Source organism: Musca domestica, unplaced genomic scaffold (genome assembly GCF_030504385.1).
Source record: "Musca domestica strain aabys unplaced genomic scaffold, Musca_domestica.polishedcontigs.V.1.1 79, whole genome shotgun sequence".
Taxonomy (NCBI): Eukaryota; Metazoa; Arthropoda; class Insecta; order Diptera; family Muscidae; genus Musca; species Musca domestica.
The window spans coordinates 1,450,928-1,467,351 of NW_026712406.1; positions in this window are offsets into that span (position 1 = coordinate 1,450,928).

The following is a 16,424-nucleotide window of genomic DNA, read 5'->3' on the forward strand; positions in this document are numbered from 1 at the left end:
TTTTTTTTTATTTGCTATGAAAAGCTATCCTCTCGCCTTGCTCTTTAAAAGAAATCAGTCAGAGTATTGCTGAGAAAATAATAACGTTTAATGTCCTCTCTCTCTCTCTCTCTCTTATTTTATAATATGTTCTCCAAGTCTCTTATTTGAAATTCTGGGAGAGTTTCATTGAGAGTTAAAAAATATATTCAAATTTTCAGAAGGCACAAATACTGACCATAAGTTTAATATCATGGTTGTTCATTTCTACTTTCTTTTCAGAAAGGCATTCTTCATATTTTTTATTCGGCATTGTCTTTATTTTGGTTGACTCGACCCTTTTTCATTTTTCGGCTATGTTTTCTATCTGCTATGAAAAGCTATCCACTCGCTTTGCTCTTTATAATAAATCAGTGAGAGTATCGCTGAGAAAATAATAACGTTAAATGTCCTCTTTCTCTTGAATGTAAAAACTCTTTTATAATATGTTCTCCATACTCTCTCTTAATTCAGATTCTGGGAGAGTTTCATTGAGAGTTAAAAAATTATGTTGAGAGTTAAAATGTTATGTCAATTCTACTTCCATTTTAGAAAGGCATTCTTCAAATGTTTTTTATTAGGCATTGTCTTGATTTTGGTTGACTCGACCCATTTTTCATTTTTTGGCTATGTTTTTTTATATCTGCTATGAAAAGCTATCCACTCACCTTGCTCTTTATAAGAAATCAGTGAGAGTATTGCTGAGAAAATAATTACGTTAAATTTCCTCTATCTCTCTCTTTCTCTCTCTATTGAAAAAAACTGTTTTATAATATGTTCTCCATACTCTCTGAATTCTAATTCTGGGAGAGTTTAATTGAGAGTTAAAATATTATGTCTATATTGTTCTCTTTACTGTTTATTATAATTTCCACGTTGGGCGCCACTTAGATTGACGATACTTATGCTACTTCTTTATAACTTCAAATTTAATTGAATTGTAACATATTTCCAATTTACATCCAAATTGTTTTGAAGAAAAGCCACATATGAAAAAAGTTTATATTGAAAGCAGCTCATTGTACTGCGTTGGACGCCACTTAATTTGATGAAAAAAATTGTATTTTCTTCATATTGAAAACTACCCTAACTGGACTCCATGAACAGTTAGGGTAAAGTGAATTTGTTTTGTCACTAACGTTGGTGGTAAGGAATATAAACCCATTATGGGGGTCTCGTTGGGCGCCACTTTCATTCAAGAAACCAGTTTTTAATACCTTCTAAATTAAATCAAAATAAAATATAATTTCCATTTTCTCCTTCACATTGGGCGCCAACTGATTAAAAAAAGTAAAAAAGCAGCTAAGTTCGACCGATCGAACTTTTAATACCGTTATACCTTTCATTCAAGTGGCGTTGGGCGCCACTTTCATTCAGCTGGTGAATTAAATCACTAAAATCAACCAAATACCGAATATCGGGAGGTACCTTTATATGGGGGTTATACGAAGACGTGAACCTGATAACGAAATTTTTGGGCATTGACTGTAGTACCCACTACAAACTTCGAATACGAAATTTAAAACAATTCGGGTGAATAATGTCGTTAAAATCATCAAAATATCGAATATCGAGAGGTACCGTTATATGCGGGCTACATGAAAACATGGTCTGACATGTCCCATTTACGAACTTAACTTGCCTACTGTCAAAATATACATGTGAGCAAAATTTTAGCCTTCTATTTCAATTCGTTCGAAAAATTATAACAGACGGGCTGATGTCGCCATCGAATTATACGCTGATCCAGAATATATATATTTACTTTGTAGGGTCCCTCATCAATATTCCTAGGAGTTACAAACGGAACGATAAAGGGTATAAAAATTTTGTTAATATTTTGGATATTGATAGCTCCTTTTTATATTAAAATTTCCGCTTTGGGCGCCACTTACATTGAATTAGCTTCCTTTTTCAAAATATTTATGTTTTCTTTTTCTTTCTCTAAAAGTTCTAACTAAAATTAAAATGAAATATATTTCCATAAACAACCTTACGTTTGACGCCACTTTCATTGAAGGAACCTTCTTTGCCAAAACAATTTTGTTACTTCTCTATGCCTTCTAAATTAAATAAAAATGAAATAGATTTCCAAATATATTTAACGTTGGGCCCCAACTTACCTGAAGAAAAGCCAACTTTCTTTTACATGCTGGTATTGAAAACTGCTTCTGCTATTAGGTCTCCACGTTGGGAGCCACTTACATTGAAGCTACATTCTTTATTAAAATATCTATGTTACTTCTCTCCTTACCTTCCATTTAGTGCTTTCCGTTGGGCGCCAAGTGAGTGGAAAAAAATGAGTCGTTTTTTTACTTTAAAGTGAGCAAAAATTTTATTCTCAATGAATAAAACATCATTTTCACTGTGTTACGTCGTCACTCATCTGTCATTCGAAATTGTAAACAATTCAAATTCATCTATATACTGGCCAGCTACACATCAGTGTCCTCAATTCCTCTGCGTTGTTCCAATGTGGTGATATCAAAAAATGAATTCTTTAAAATTCTGACAAAAAAAAAAAAACAATTAATTTATTTTATTTTTTATTTCTTTTTTATTTTAATTTTCCCTTTTTTTGCACCAGTGTGGACCCCTCGAGAAGGTAGGTGCTGAATATATATGGGTTTAATTTTTATTTTATTGGATTTTCTTTTTTAATTCTTCTTTTTGAAAAATTATTCTAAATGTTGTGTTAAAAAATCATGGAACTAAATACAACTATACGATGAAAAATGACTTCTTTTTTTTAAAAAATAACAACAACAACCAAAAAAAAAAGATGGTGTGACATAAGCAATTGGGAACCATTAGTGAGGTAAGCTACACAATAAACAAAGCTTAAAATAAAATAGAAAATATTAAATATAAAAAAGTAAAGCGAAATGTGAATGAATAAAAAGCTAAGATGATGTTCGCAATTTCAAATCCCCCCAATGTGAGGGGTTTAGAAAAAAATTCTCTTCTTGTAACTAATTTAAGACGAACACGACGAATACGAATACCAAACCAAAACTCAAGCAACTTAACATAACAAAATGAAGCATTTATTAAAACCAAATACCAAACCAACTTCTAACGTCAAAAATTGGCAAGGACAAGAAACAAAGACTAGCTTTTTCTAAAAACAAATACCAAAAATAAATAAAATCCAAAAACAAACCCAAAAAATGGAAACATAACCAACAACAAACCAAACCAAACTATCTAATTTACATGCATACGAATATTAAGCCTAACTTTGTAAGCCTCTAACAATTAACACAACAACAACAACAAAATAGCTTCTCTCTAAAATGAAGAAAAACGAAAAACTAAGCCAGCTTTTTTTAAACAAAATATATATATGTATATGTAAACCAGAGCCATTCAATAGCTAGTAGAATGAATACAGTGTCCAGACGAATGAAGGATAAAAGGAAAAATACCAAGAATGTTTCAAAAGAAATAAAAGCAGCAACAAAAAAATAAAACTGAGCATCAAAATCAGCTTTACTGAACTTAAAATGATTAACATAAATTCTAAAATTTTTGCATTAATGTATGTGAACTCTTTTTTTTCTAATTTATTTATTTATTTACATACTCGTACAATTCTTAACAAACAAAAAAGGAAAAACAAAACCAAACTCTTGCAGACAAGAAAAAACGCTAAAACACAAAAGACGAAAACGTAAATCGCAAAACCCAAACTTTAAACGTGATGTAAAAAACGGCTACAAAGCACACATACTTACATATATGCAACAAATAACACTTAAACACACACACACACATGCAAAACACAAGTTCACAATTTTTAAGTAATTATTTTTTTTTTCTTCGTCCAACATCAATTCATTGCATATGTGTAATGTATGAATTCCAATTTAGAAAAAAAAAGGTGAAATCAAAGGGGATTTTGTAGATTTCCTAGCTACAGGTGTATGGGTATGGTTTTGAAAAATATAAAAATATATAACTTTGTATTATCACAAAAAAGTGCATATTTTAAATTATTTTCAAATTACGATAATCGTAAACCTTAAATTCATTGCATAAATAACAAAGTCAAAGCTAAATATTAAAGAACTAAGCTATAATATATCGTGGGGCAGAAATATTAGGGTCTGTATACGTTTTCCTGTAAATAAATTGAAAATTATCATTATTTTCACAATTGGGCGCCATTTCGACATATTTCAATTTGTTATTCAAAACCCTAAGATTTTCACATATTACTAGGCTAAGTCATTACTGAGAGCCATACGCATTCATATATACGAGTTTTTATATCGAGGGTACGCTTGATATAGATTTCAAGCCGCTGTACCCGAATGCCAAATATTTTGAAAAGCTAGGTGTGATTATGTGGGCGAAGGTTTTAGAAAATAATTTAATATCTTGAAAATTTTTTATTTAAAATATTAGAGGGCGCCACCTACATCTCAATTGTGAAAACGACATTTCACACTACAAATATAGTGCTTATATTCGCGAAGGCAAAAAAGCAAAAAATTAAACTTTAGAGATTGGTCAAGAGTCTTTATTCATAAGATCATACAACGAAGTTATGGAATTTTATAAATATAATTGGGCGCCACCTATACTTCAATTGACTCCTCATGTATTAATAGACAACTTAACAACTTAAACTTTTTAATTTTGGCCAAGTATCCACATTCAAGGGATAATAGAGGAGATTTGGAATTTTGAGATATAACATTTTTTTAAGATCGAATTTGGATAATTTAGAATTTTCAATAAATTTATAAGTGAAACAACAGAATTTAATTCACATAAAATCTGTGAAACTATGGGCTGCCATGGGTAGGAAAATTCAGAAAAACTAGTAATTTAATTTCTTGGATAATTTTAATTTAAAAATATATAAAGAGGCGCCACCTATACTTCAACTGTGAAGATGGCATTTCTTGCTTTAGTGCTTGAAATCGCAAGCACGAAGACTTTCGAATACCTAAATAATGAATTTTGAGATTAAATTGCAGATTTGAGATTTTAGAAAATATTAACGAGTTCGTAGCTCGTTGTTAAAATTAAAAATGATAAAATGAGAGATTTTTCAGTTGACATCAGAATGAAAAAATTACGTTTTGAAATTTAATGAGATAGAGTTTTCATGGACCATATTCCACCTAGCCGTCATAACTTCAACAAATTATTTAAAAAGAAAGTGGAATATGAGAAGTTTAAAACGTCTTTGGAAAATTTAAAGAGCGCCATCTAGATATTGATATTTGACATAAATAGTGTTTGGCATACTTACGCCACCTAGATATTAATATTTTGTATACTTGCCTGGAGTATTTAGGCGACTAATGGACAAATATATTAAACATAGCTTGTAGCAATGTAAGTAACGTTTCTCTACTGGGATTATAAGATTTGAAACTGATTTTTGTGGAATAAGCAAACATCTTGAAATCATTTATGGTACATGGCGCCATCTAGATATGAATACTGGCGAATATATGTCTTTTAGGCGGTTAAAGAACGGAAACATAAAAAAGAAGCTAGTAACAATGTAGAACTGGAAACGATTTAGCTGAAGAACTACAAAAAATGCTTTCGAAAGAAATTTGAAATGTTGAAAGTTGGTTGCTATTGTATGAACGCCATCTAGATATCCATATTTGAGGAATCCTTGTTGTTGCATACTTTTAGGCAGTTAAAAGAAAAAAAATACAATTTGAGGGCCATCTAGATATGCACTATGTGTTCGGGGCTCGATTTTCTGATGATCCTCTGACGTGGAGAAAATTAATGCCAAAATATTAAATGAGACGCCCATAACTACAAGAAATGCTTTCGAAAAAAAAAAAAAACTAGAAACGTTGAGACTTCTTTGGTACATTGTAATGAACGGCATCTAGATATCGGTATTTGGCGAATAACTATGTATGTACATGTGGGCATAGTACAGTTAAGATCGCCATCTAGATATCGATTTTTGGAGAATAAGTATGTATTGTTTTGGGGTACTTTTAGGCGGCCAAAATACAAATATATCAAACAATTATAGAAGCAAATAAAATGAAACTTGGTGATTGAAATTAGGGTACCGGGAAACAGGTATCTATAACGAGCGCCATCTATATATTGACATCTTGCGAACATTTATATATTTGGGAATTATAAATTGTTTGCCATATTTTTAGGAGGCTAAAGAATTGAAATATCAAAAACCAAATTATAAAGAAATAAAATATATTTTAGCTGCTGTATTTAGAGGATCGCCAAAAGATATCTTATAATTCAAAGTAATAACCTGTTTCAAAACATTATGTGTTTGAGGCTTTATATTACGTGTAGAACTGAAAACGATTTAGCTTGAGATAAAAAATCTCAAATATAAAAAAAATAAAAAATCACAAATATATGAGGAAGCTTGAGATAAAAAATTTCAAATATAAAAAAAAATAAATAATTTTCAAATAAATAAAAAATATATGAAAATTATCCCATGTTTATGTTAGAGCTTTTTGCAGGATTAACCTAGGAGGATTTTTTGAATGGACATGACAACTTCAACCCAAATCCAGTGGGTTATTGGGAATATTCCAACTGACGAAATAGAAAAAAAAATAAAATTTAATTTAAATAATGCCAGAAATGAAAAAATGAAAATTGTTCTTTAAGCTCATTTTTTATTCACACAAAACTTTTAACTTTCCCAAATATATCAAAATGCATTTGAATCGTAATAATAAAAATAATAATAACAAAATCAATAATAATAATAATAAAAAAAATAATTAATTAACTGCCAAACTTATAAATAGAAGAAGTTATAAATAAATGTAATAATTCAACATAAAATAGTTCCCACACTAAAACCATGCTCATACACCTTTACCAAGGAAATTCTCACTCAAATTTCCCCAATGGATTTAAAACAAAAGAAATGTTCATGTAAATAGTTTGTAAATAAAAACCTAAATTTAGAGCGAAAAACAAAACAAAAAATTATAACATAATCTATTAATTAAGAAAGAAAAAGAAATAAATTAATTTGTATGCCATAAAATTTCTAAATGATATAACTACAACAACTACTACTATTACAATTGTACTATTAATGCTACTACTACTACAACTACTATTAATTATTACTCTAATAATTATTTCACGCCATCAAAAGAAAAACACACAGCCACTTCACAATAAAATAAATCTCTCTCCCACTCTCTCTCTCTCTCTTAAAAAAAGACATGTATGTACATTGATTGCTCTGGCCCTAATCCATTGACATTTTTTTTAATTTTCCTAAAACGAAAAAGAAATAACAAAAACCTGTCAATACACAATAGTCTCGAAAAAAACAACAAAAACTAGAAATGCCATTAATCCCCAAAATTAAACCATTAAAACCAAATAAAGCTTCTATGTTTTTGAATATTTGTTCAATGAAAACACTGCCAACGCGTATAGAAATCACGAACAAAAGAAAATAATTAAAAAAAAAATAAAATTAAACCAAAAAAATATTGAAAAAAAAAAACAAAACTTTTTAAACGTAAATTTAAAACAATATTTATATACATACTTACCCTCTAGTAATGATGCAAAATAGTAAATACTATAAACGACAGCAAAAATAATATAATTAAATTCATACGACAAATTTTTACATTAATATCACATCGGAATAGACCTGCAATAAACCTATACACATAGTCACATATATAGCCAAATATGATACAATTTTTCTTTCCGAATTTTTAAACATATAATATTTGAAATCATCCGAATTTTTAATCTCATCATCAGTAAGTCATAGAACAATTTACAAAACATAGCAACCTACCATCCATTACAGTACTCCTTACGTGTAATAGTAAACAAGTAAAATAATCTTAATTGAATATACAAAAAAACGGAAACTGAAACAAACTGTAAATCTGTATTTGAGGAGACAAAGAGAGCAATATTTTTAAATTTAAAAAAAAATTACTATTTTCTCAAGGTATTTGTAAGAAGAAAATAGTTCTCAGGTGAGATAAAAAATCTGCAACAAAGTCAAACGCCATAATTTATAATTTTTTTTTTTAAATTTTATTGAATAAGAGCAAAAATGTCGGAAATAGCATCAAATTTTAGAATAAGTACAGTGTTGGCTTTGTTTGTTCGAGATACCATAGTATTTTCTTGTTGCAAAATGGTCAGGTTTAATCCCTTTATTTTGGTTTTTACAAAAACAACGTTTGTTTATTAGTGGAGAACGATGGTAACGTTTACCAGGGGGTAAAGCAAGGACTACCTAAGTTTTTCGAATAAGTTTAGATTTCTTCGCATTGGTCACATTTGGCACGAATTATGGCCTTCGTGCGGCCAATGAAACCGACACACGCTGCCCGAATGTTGCTCTGCGGTATTTTGGCCCATTTCCGGCGAAGCGCTTGCTTGAGGTGATCGACATTTTTTGTGCCAACCTTGCTTTCCAAAATACTCCAGACACAATAGTCCAACGGATTGGTATCCAGAGATGTTGGTGGCCATTGTGCGGTGGAAATGAAGCGAGGAACCTCAATTTGTAACCAATCTTGGGTGGCACGTGCTGAGTCCTGTTGGAATGTCTAATGCTTTAATGCAGCATCCAGAATATTTTAGCCAAAATATTCGGCATTTATTCTGATGCCACGGTCGATTAATACGAGCGGAGAGCTACCATTGGCTGTTATGGCGGCCCACACCATCACCATGGCCGGCGCTTGACTTCTGGTGTCCAACCGAAGGTGCACATTTTCAGCTGACCTCTTTGGCAAGTAAACACGAGCAGATCATTTTGTTCGTTTACAAACTGCAGGACAACGAATGTTTTCTCACCGGAGAAAACCAAATTCAGCAGTTCACCACTTTCGGCCATGCGAAGCAACTCTTTAGCTCTTTTGAGTCAATTTTCTTTCTGTTGCGGTGTAAGTTCTTGCACTTTTTGGAATTTCAATGGCTTTAACCCGAGCTCATTTGTCAGTATTTGCCGAAAGGAATATTGCGATATGTTCAGCTAACGAGCTATTTTTCAGCCACTGCGACGCGGGTTTCGATCAAGTCGCTTCTTTAGTTTTCGCACCATTTCTGCTGATGTTGCTGTTTTCTGCCGTTCACTTCCTTGGCGTCGGGCTACACTACCAGTATCATGGTAACAAGCGATGGTACGAGACGCAAAAGACTTATTCACATTTAAATGCTGGAGTGCCCTAATGATAGCCACTTGTGGTTTTCCAGCCAAATATAAGGAAATCACACTATCACGCTTGAATTCCATCACGAATAACTTTTTTTCTGGAAAATTTTCACCAAAATGCTTTTGTACGCTTGTAAATAAGATAAGCTGTCACTAGAATAATTTTTACAGCTGTCGGACGAGTGGCTTAGAAATGACAGCAGTCTGAAGTTGGTTGCAGTTTTTTCTTCTGAATGTCAATATTTCGGAAAGAGCAAAAGAAAAAATGCTACTATTACGAACTCTGTGAATCTTGCCCGGTGTTAAGATGGAATATATCGTTCCACTCCCTCTGGTACCTCCCCCACAAAAGGGTCAAAAATTTGAATAACAAAAACGATTTTAAAAACCGAATTAAGCATCCGGTTCTCTTAAAATTTCACACATCCATTTATTACTACTAACACAAGATCTGCTGTGAAGATGGGATATATTGGTCAACATTTTAAATATCATAAAACCCGAAATTAACATCCGATTCCACTCAAACTTGGTCCATCTCAATATTTTCATCAACACAAGATTTGTTGTAAAAATGGTAGAGATCGGACCATTTCTGGTACCTCTCCCACACATACGGTTCAAAATGTTGAAAAACAAAACGCTCAAATAAAGCGAAATTAGCATCAAATTTCACACATACAAACAACACAAGATCTGTTGTGAAGATGATAACTCCTTCTGTAACCTCACCCACAAGGGTCACAATTTTTCAATAATTTTATTTCCAACAACTGGCGAAACAATTCAGCGATTCTTTACAACTTGTTTTATTTAAATATTTCTCTCAATCTGAGATGAATATGGAATTTATGATTTCGCATAAAATTGGACATAAATGTTCGATTCTCTTGTAATTCCACCCCCACCAATATTTTTATGTGTATTAGATGAGGTATGAAAATGGCACCAGGCACCTGGAACCTCACGCACATTTAACATTTTCTAAAAATGATCACATAACTCATATAAAATGAATTATTCGACATAGTCCAAACATGCCACGTCGGAATATTTTTATCATATTTATTTAGGTCCGATACTAAATTGACAATATTGGCTTATTCATTCGAAACCTACCCCATAGAGGGTCACAAAATTTGAATAATCATAACAGAAATCCAAATATATTTAAATAAACGAACATTGGGTGAGGTTATACATCTGTCGGCAAAATCGGCTGATACTCTTTAACTAGTGACCTCAATATGAAATTTCAAAATCTCGGTTGCATCCCTTCTCCCAACCGATTGATACTTTCGAACTTGTTTTTTTTAATTTTCTGAACAAAAATTACTGCTCTCTTGGTTCCTCCCAAAAAATAGTTTGCAGTTAGTTTTCAAAAAAATACAAGTCGATAGAACAAAGTAGCTAAAAGATAGATGCAAATTGAAAAAAAAGCAAAAAACAAAATGGAAGAGTAGAATGCATAGACCTGTGTGTGTGTATGTCTGCTGCAAACCAAAAGAGTAAATATGCTTGTAAAACACCAATTTTATTAGAAACAAACGAAAAAATAAAAGAAATAAAAAATACCAAAAACGCAATTACCAACCACCATTGAAAAGAAAGACGCAAAGAAACCCAAATGCAGGAATATTCATTCAAAAGCAATATTCTCGTATAAGAACACATTTTTTTCTCTCTTTAAAGAACAAAAGACAACAAAATGATGAAACACACACACTCACAAATAGGCCAACAAAAATACACACCATTTTCCTGGTTTTATTCTTCATTACTCAACTATTGTATTTATATTTCATCCACTGCATATGAATTAATATCCTTTCATTAAAATTGTAAAAAGGTCAACCAAAAAAATAGAAAAACAAACAAACGGTAACGGTAATAAATTCGAGCTTTTTATTAGATAACCAAAATAAAAAAACAAAAATACTGAAAGAGAAAAACAAATTAATTCACAAAATAGACAAAAGAGAATACAAAAATAGAATAATTTCATCCACAATTAGTTTATAATTTTTTACTCAACGGCATATTCATCAATTTTTATTTGGAAAATATTTGAAAATCGTGCTAATTATTATTAAAACCACAGTCAATCAGTCATATATTACACTGCAAAGAAATTGTGAATAAAATTCACATTCGAGAAAGAAATTAATGTTAACAGGAAAACAATTTTCATAAATTCTAAAATCAATGAAAATGTACTTGCTTTTTCGTTTTTTATTTTTTGACAAAATATTTAAAATTAATAATAAGTAAAATATCAATTATTTTTAGATAAACTGGAATTTAAAAAATGTAGTTTCTTCCCATTACCTGTTAATGAGTAAGTCGTCTCATTTGACTCGTTAATTTTTTTGATGTGTAAAACACTGGTGGTGTATAAATTCAGTTGAGTTACAACATTTAATTAATTGGGCGCCACTTTTTTTACTGACTGCAATGTCTGGTCGCTATTTGAGGTGTTGTTGTAGAAGCTCCTACTGTTATGTCCATTCTGATTCATCTTAATCTGATTCAGCTTTTAAATCCGGCTAAATAAGTTGGATCAGTAACGGTATGTAGTTAGTAGAGTAGATTTGGTTGGGCAGTGAAAAAGGTGCATCACGTCATATGCTACATATGCCTCTGCCACATGCTGTACATTGATATCAATCTGGACCCAATACGAATTAAAACTGCTGCACCATCAAGATCTTAATTATTCCAAAACTACTCGGGGATGGTTTCCGAGTACGATATTTACTCTATCTCTCTCTATAGATTATGAAGGTCTCTGCTTACGTACCTTGTAATAAATTATTTGACTCCGGAGGTTGCCTATCCACCAGATGGTGATTATGATGGCTCTGTATGGCAAAACTTCCAATCGATCTTCAACAGATCAAATACCTCTCATAGGTCCTCTAAAGATAGAAGACTTTCCATAGAACTCCTATAGATAAAACACTGCCTATAGACCTTCTATAAATACGTAGGTCTTCTGAATATAGAATATATTTTATAGACCTCTATCTCTTGTAATCCCTATTCCTAGGACTTTTATAAAATGCATGAAGAATGTTTCGTAAGGTCATTTTGTACTGGAAAATTTACAAAAATATTCCATACATAGACACCTTCACGTGGGAAGGTATACCCATGGATAGCAGAACTTTTATGGATCTTCAATTGGGAGAAATTGTGGGTCCCCAATTTGATGGCAATTTTTTCTAGAAAAGAATTCTCCAATAATGTTTTACACCGATTCGTAACTTATGAATGAAGACTCCCTTGGATGTTAAATACATTTAACCTGTCGGGCTTGGCTATGACTATGAATATTGCATGGTTACCTTTTTTTGTACGGACCTTAATAGGTCTCTTGTAAGCCCTTTTACAGGTTTTTTCGGAAGCGTGGAAATTGTTTTATACAGAAAAATTTACGTAAATATTCCACGCAAAGTCACCTTAACGCAGGTAGGTCTTCTATCAGCAAATTAGTAGCATTTTTCAGACCTAAAATCTCCAATACTTTTTTACTCCGACTTATAACTTATGCATGGTTTGCCTTTTTCCAATTAACATTGGGCGTCATTGGTATATTTTAAATATTTAAATCAAACTATTCCCCACGATTGCAATTCTGTTGTAATTTCCTATTAAAATTTTTTCAAGCTTCTAGTTTCTTACCATTTAAATATTTTTGTTAAAATTTTAACAATGTTTAAATAAATATAAACTATGCAAACTATTGCTCACAGATTTAGATCTGAGCTAAAATTTCCTATTAAAAATTTTTTGAAACTTCTAGATACTCACATGCATTTAAATATTTTTAAAGAGTAAATTTTTTTAAAATATAAAAAATCCTAAAAAATAAGAGAATACGTACGTTGGGCGCCATTTGTATATATTTTAATCGTGCAAAAAATTCCCCACAGCGTTAGACCTGGGTTGCATTTTCCCATTTAAAATTCTTTTAAGCTTCTAAATACTTACCATTTAAATATTTAAAAGAGTAAAAATTTGTTAAAATATAAAATATCCAAAAAAAAAATATATATATATAAAGCGTACGTTGGGCGCCATTTGTATATGTTTAACTATTTAAATCATGCAAACCATTTCTCACAGCTTAAGATCTCGATTCTAATTTCCTATTAAAAATTATTTGAGACTTCTAAATACTCCTTTGCATTTAAATATTTTTAAAGAGTAAATTTTTGTTAAAATATATAGGAAATCCTAAAAAAGGAGAATACGTACGTTGGCCGCCATTTATATATTTTAAATATTTAAATCATATTTTGCATCGCTTCAGCTTTAGATCTGGGTTGCAATTTTCTATCAAAAATTCTTTGAAGCTCCTATATACTTCCCATTTAAATGATTTAAAGGAGATCATTTTTTTGCAAAAAAAAAACAAGTTATCCCAAATGAAGAGAAAAAATTGCGTTGGGCGCCATTTGTATATATTTAAATCAAAGAAATTATTTTCCTGGGTTGCGTTTTCCTATCAGAAATTCTAACGAACTTCCAGATTTTTCTTCTTGTCTAATTATTTTTGCCAAATATATAAAAAATAAAAAACAAGTAATCCCAAGAAAATAGAAGAATACGTACGTTGGGCGCCATTTGTATACATTTGAATATTTATATCAAACAAATCATTCCCCCAGCGTCTAATGGGGTTGTATTTTCCTATTATAAAAATCTTTCAAACTTTTTTGTTTCAAAAAATAATAAAATAGTAGACCACAAAAAATTAAGAGAAGAAATACATTGGGCGCCATTTGTATACATTTAAATCAAAAAATTTATCCCCCACAGCTTTAGGCCTGGTTTGTATTTTGCTATTCTTTCGAATTTCTAGATATGTCCCATTTAAAAGTTTCAAAAAGAGTTAAAATTTTGTCAAAATATGAAAAATGAAAAAAGCAAGTAGATCCCAAAAATTAAGAGAATACGTAAAATTCATTAAATAAATCACAAAATCATATAATAACATTTTTTTTTGTTAAATAACACACATAAAAATACAAAAAGCATAAAAATTAATTCTTAGCATTTTCAAAAATCTTAAAAAAACCGAAGAAAAAACTCTGGATGTTGTGAACTTTGATGAAATCATGTTTACTTGTATGATATTTAAAGCAAAAAAAAAAATACTCAAAACATTTTTATTCATACAAAAAAAATCATAGAAGGCAACAATTAAACTTTTGTTCTCAAACACACACACACATACACTTACTCACTCACAAGGCAAACAAAACGAAAACCTTAAGTCGTTCAGAACGTAGTCTGAAACTAATTAATTATACAAAACCAAAAAAAAAAAAGAAAAACAAAAATCATTAGGCAAAGCGTTTTAACTGTTAGATAGATAGATGAAACTTTTTGTATTCGTAAGATTAAGATGTCGATAAATCTTGATAACAAACCACAACAACAACAACAAGGCTTTTTTATTACTACATGTTATCATTTTTTTGCAGCACTTAAACACTAGTAATCGCAGACACACACAAACACCAACACACCTAATACATAATACCCAAAACGAAAAAAAAACTTACAACTTGTTCGAAACTAAATTTTTGTTAACACCCTCATCACAATTTGACCCAAAACCAAACCCAACCCCCTGAAAGAAATAACAACAATTTGTATGTAGCCATAAAAGAAATCTACCAATTAAGTAAAGAAATATTCAAATTCAAGTAAATAAATAACAACATCCTACTCCCCCCACTTCAACATGGTACATAACAAAACCGTCAAACTCTCTTACACTTACACACCCACTCACACTCACACACAACATAAAGTAGTTTAATGTTAATATTAATGAAATTTTTATTAAAATATACGAAATACAAAAAACTAAAACCAAAAATTAATTAACAATTAACAAAATAAATAACAAAAAAAAAATAAAATATTGTAAGAATAATAAAATAGTATTTCAAAATTTGTCTAATACTACAACAACAAAAAAAGAAGAAAAACCAAAAAATTAAAATAATAAAAGAAAAACACAAAACAAAAACTTAACATACGAATGCTGATATTTAATAAACATAAAAAAGAAATGAAAAATAATTGTTAATGTTTAAAAATTTGTTAAAAAGTAACATTTCAAATAAAAGTACGCAAAAAAAAAAACAAACGAGAAAAAATAATGGAAATGACTTTTGATTTTCGAGTGGATGGGGGAGGTAAAGAGGCATGGATATAAATATAACACTGCGCAACACAAAAAAAGTTATAAAAGTGAAGCTAAAAAAGAAGACACGTGAATCGGCATTTTGAAATTTTATATCGCAAAGGGGGTAAGTTCCCCCTCTTCCACCCTTTCTGAATGTTCGGATTAAGATTCCTCGAAATTCGTGCATTTTAGGTATTGCAGATAAAAATACGGACATTGCAGATAAAAATACGAGGAATATTTTGGTTGTATACTTTAACTCTCAAGTGAGTCAAAAAAGGGGTATTTTTGGTCCTTTAAAAAAAAAAGGTTAAAAATTCCCTTTAAACGGGATCGTTCAAGTCAAAATATTCTACAAAATTGTTTGTCATAAAATTCTCCTACATGTCCTAGGAGACGTCAAGAGTCTTAATTTTATCTAAACGCTAGGAAGTCATTTTTTATTAAGACCCCATTTTAGAAAGAATTATTTTAGAAAGATGACGTCAAAGACAAAAGTATTCTTCATCAAATTTTATTTTAAGTCATCAAAGAAAAAGATCTCTATTTCTACTGTATATCACAAAAATATTTGCATCAAAGTTCCCAACGAACGAAACCGAAAATATTTCCTAATTATACCCTCAGCCATATGGATAGAGAGGGTATGTATCATTTGATATGGCCAAAATGTGTCTCATCGAAATAACGGTTTTAGACCCAAATCCGATTCAGGACATTTGGAGTCAGCGATGACCGTCCGTCCGCCTGTCTGGCTGGTGCGAGTATATACAGGATGACATAAAAAAACTGCAACAAAGTCAAAGGCCATAATTTTCACATTCTTTTTCTTAATTTTATTAAATGAAAAAAATGTCGGAAATAGCAACAAATTTTAGAATAAATTTAGGTTTGTTCGAATTGGTCACCTTTGGCACGAATTATGGCCTTCAAGCGGCCAATCAAACCGCCACACGCTGCCCGAATGTTGCACTGCGGTATTTTGGCCCATTCCCGATGAAGCGCTTGCTTCACTTA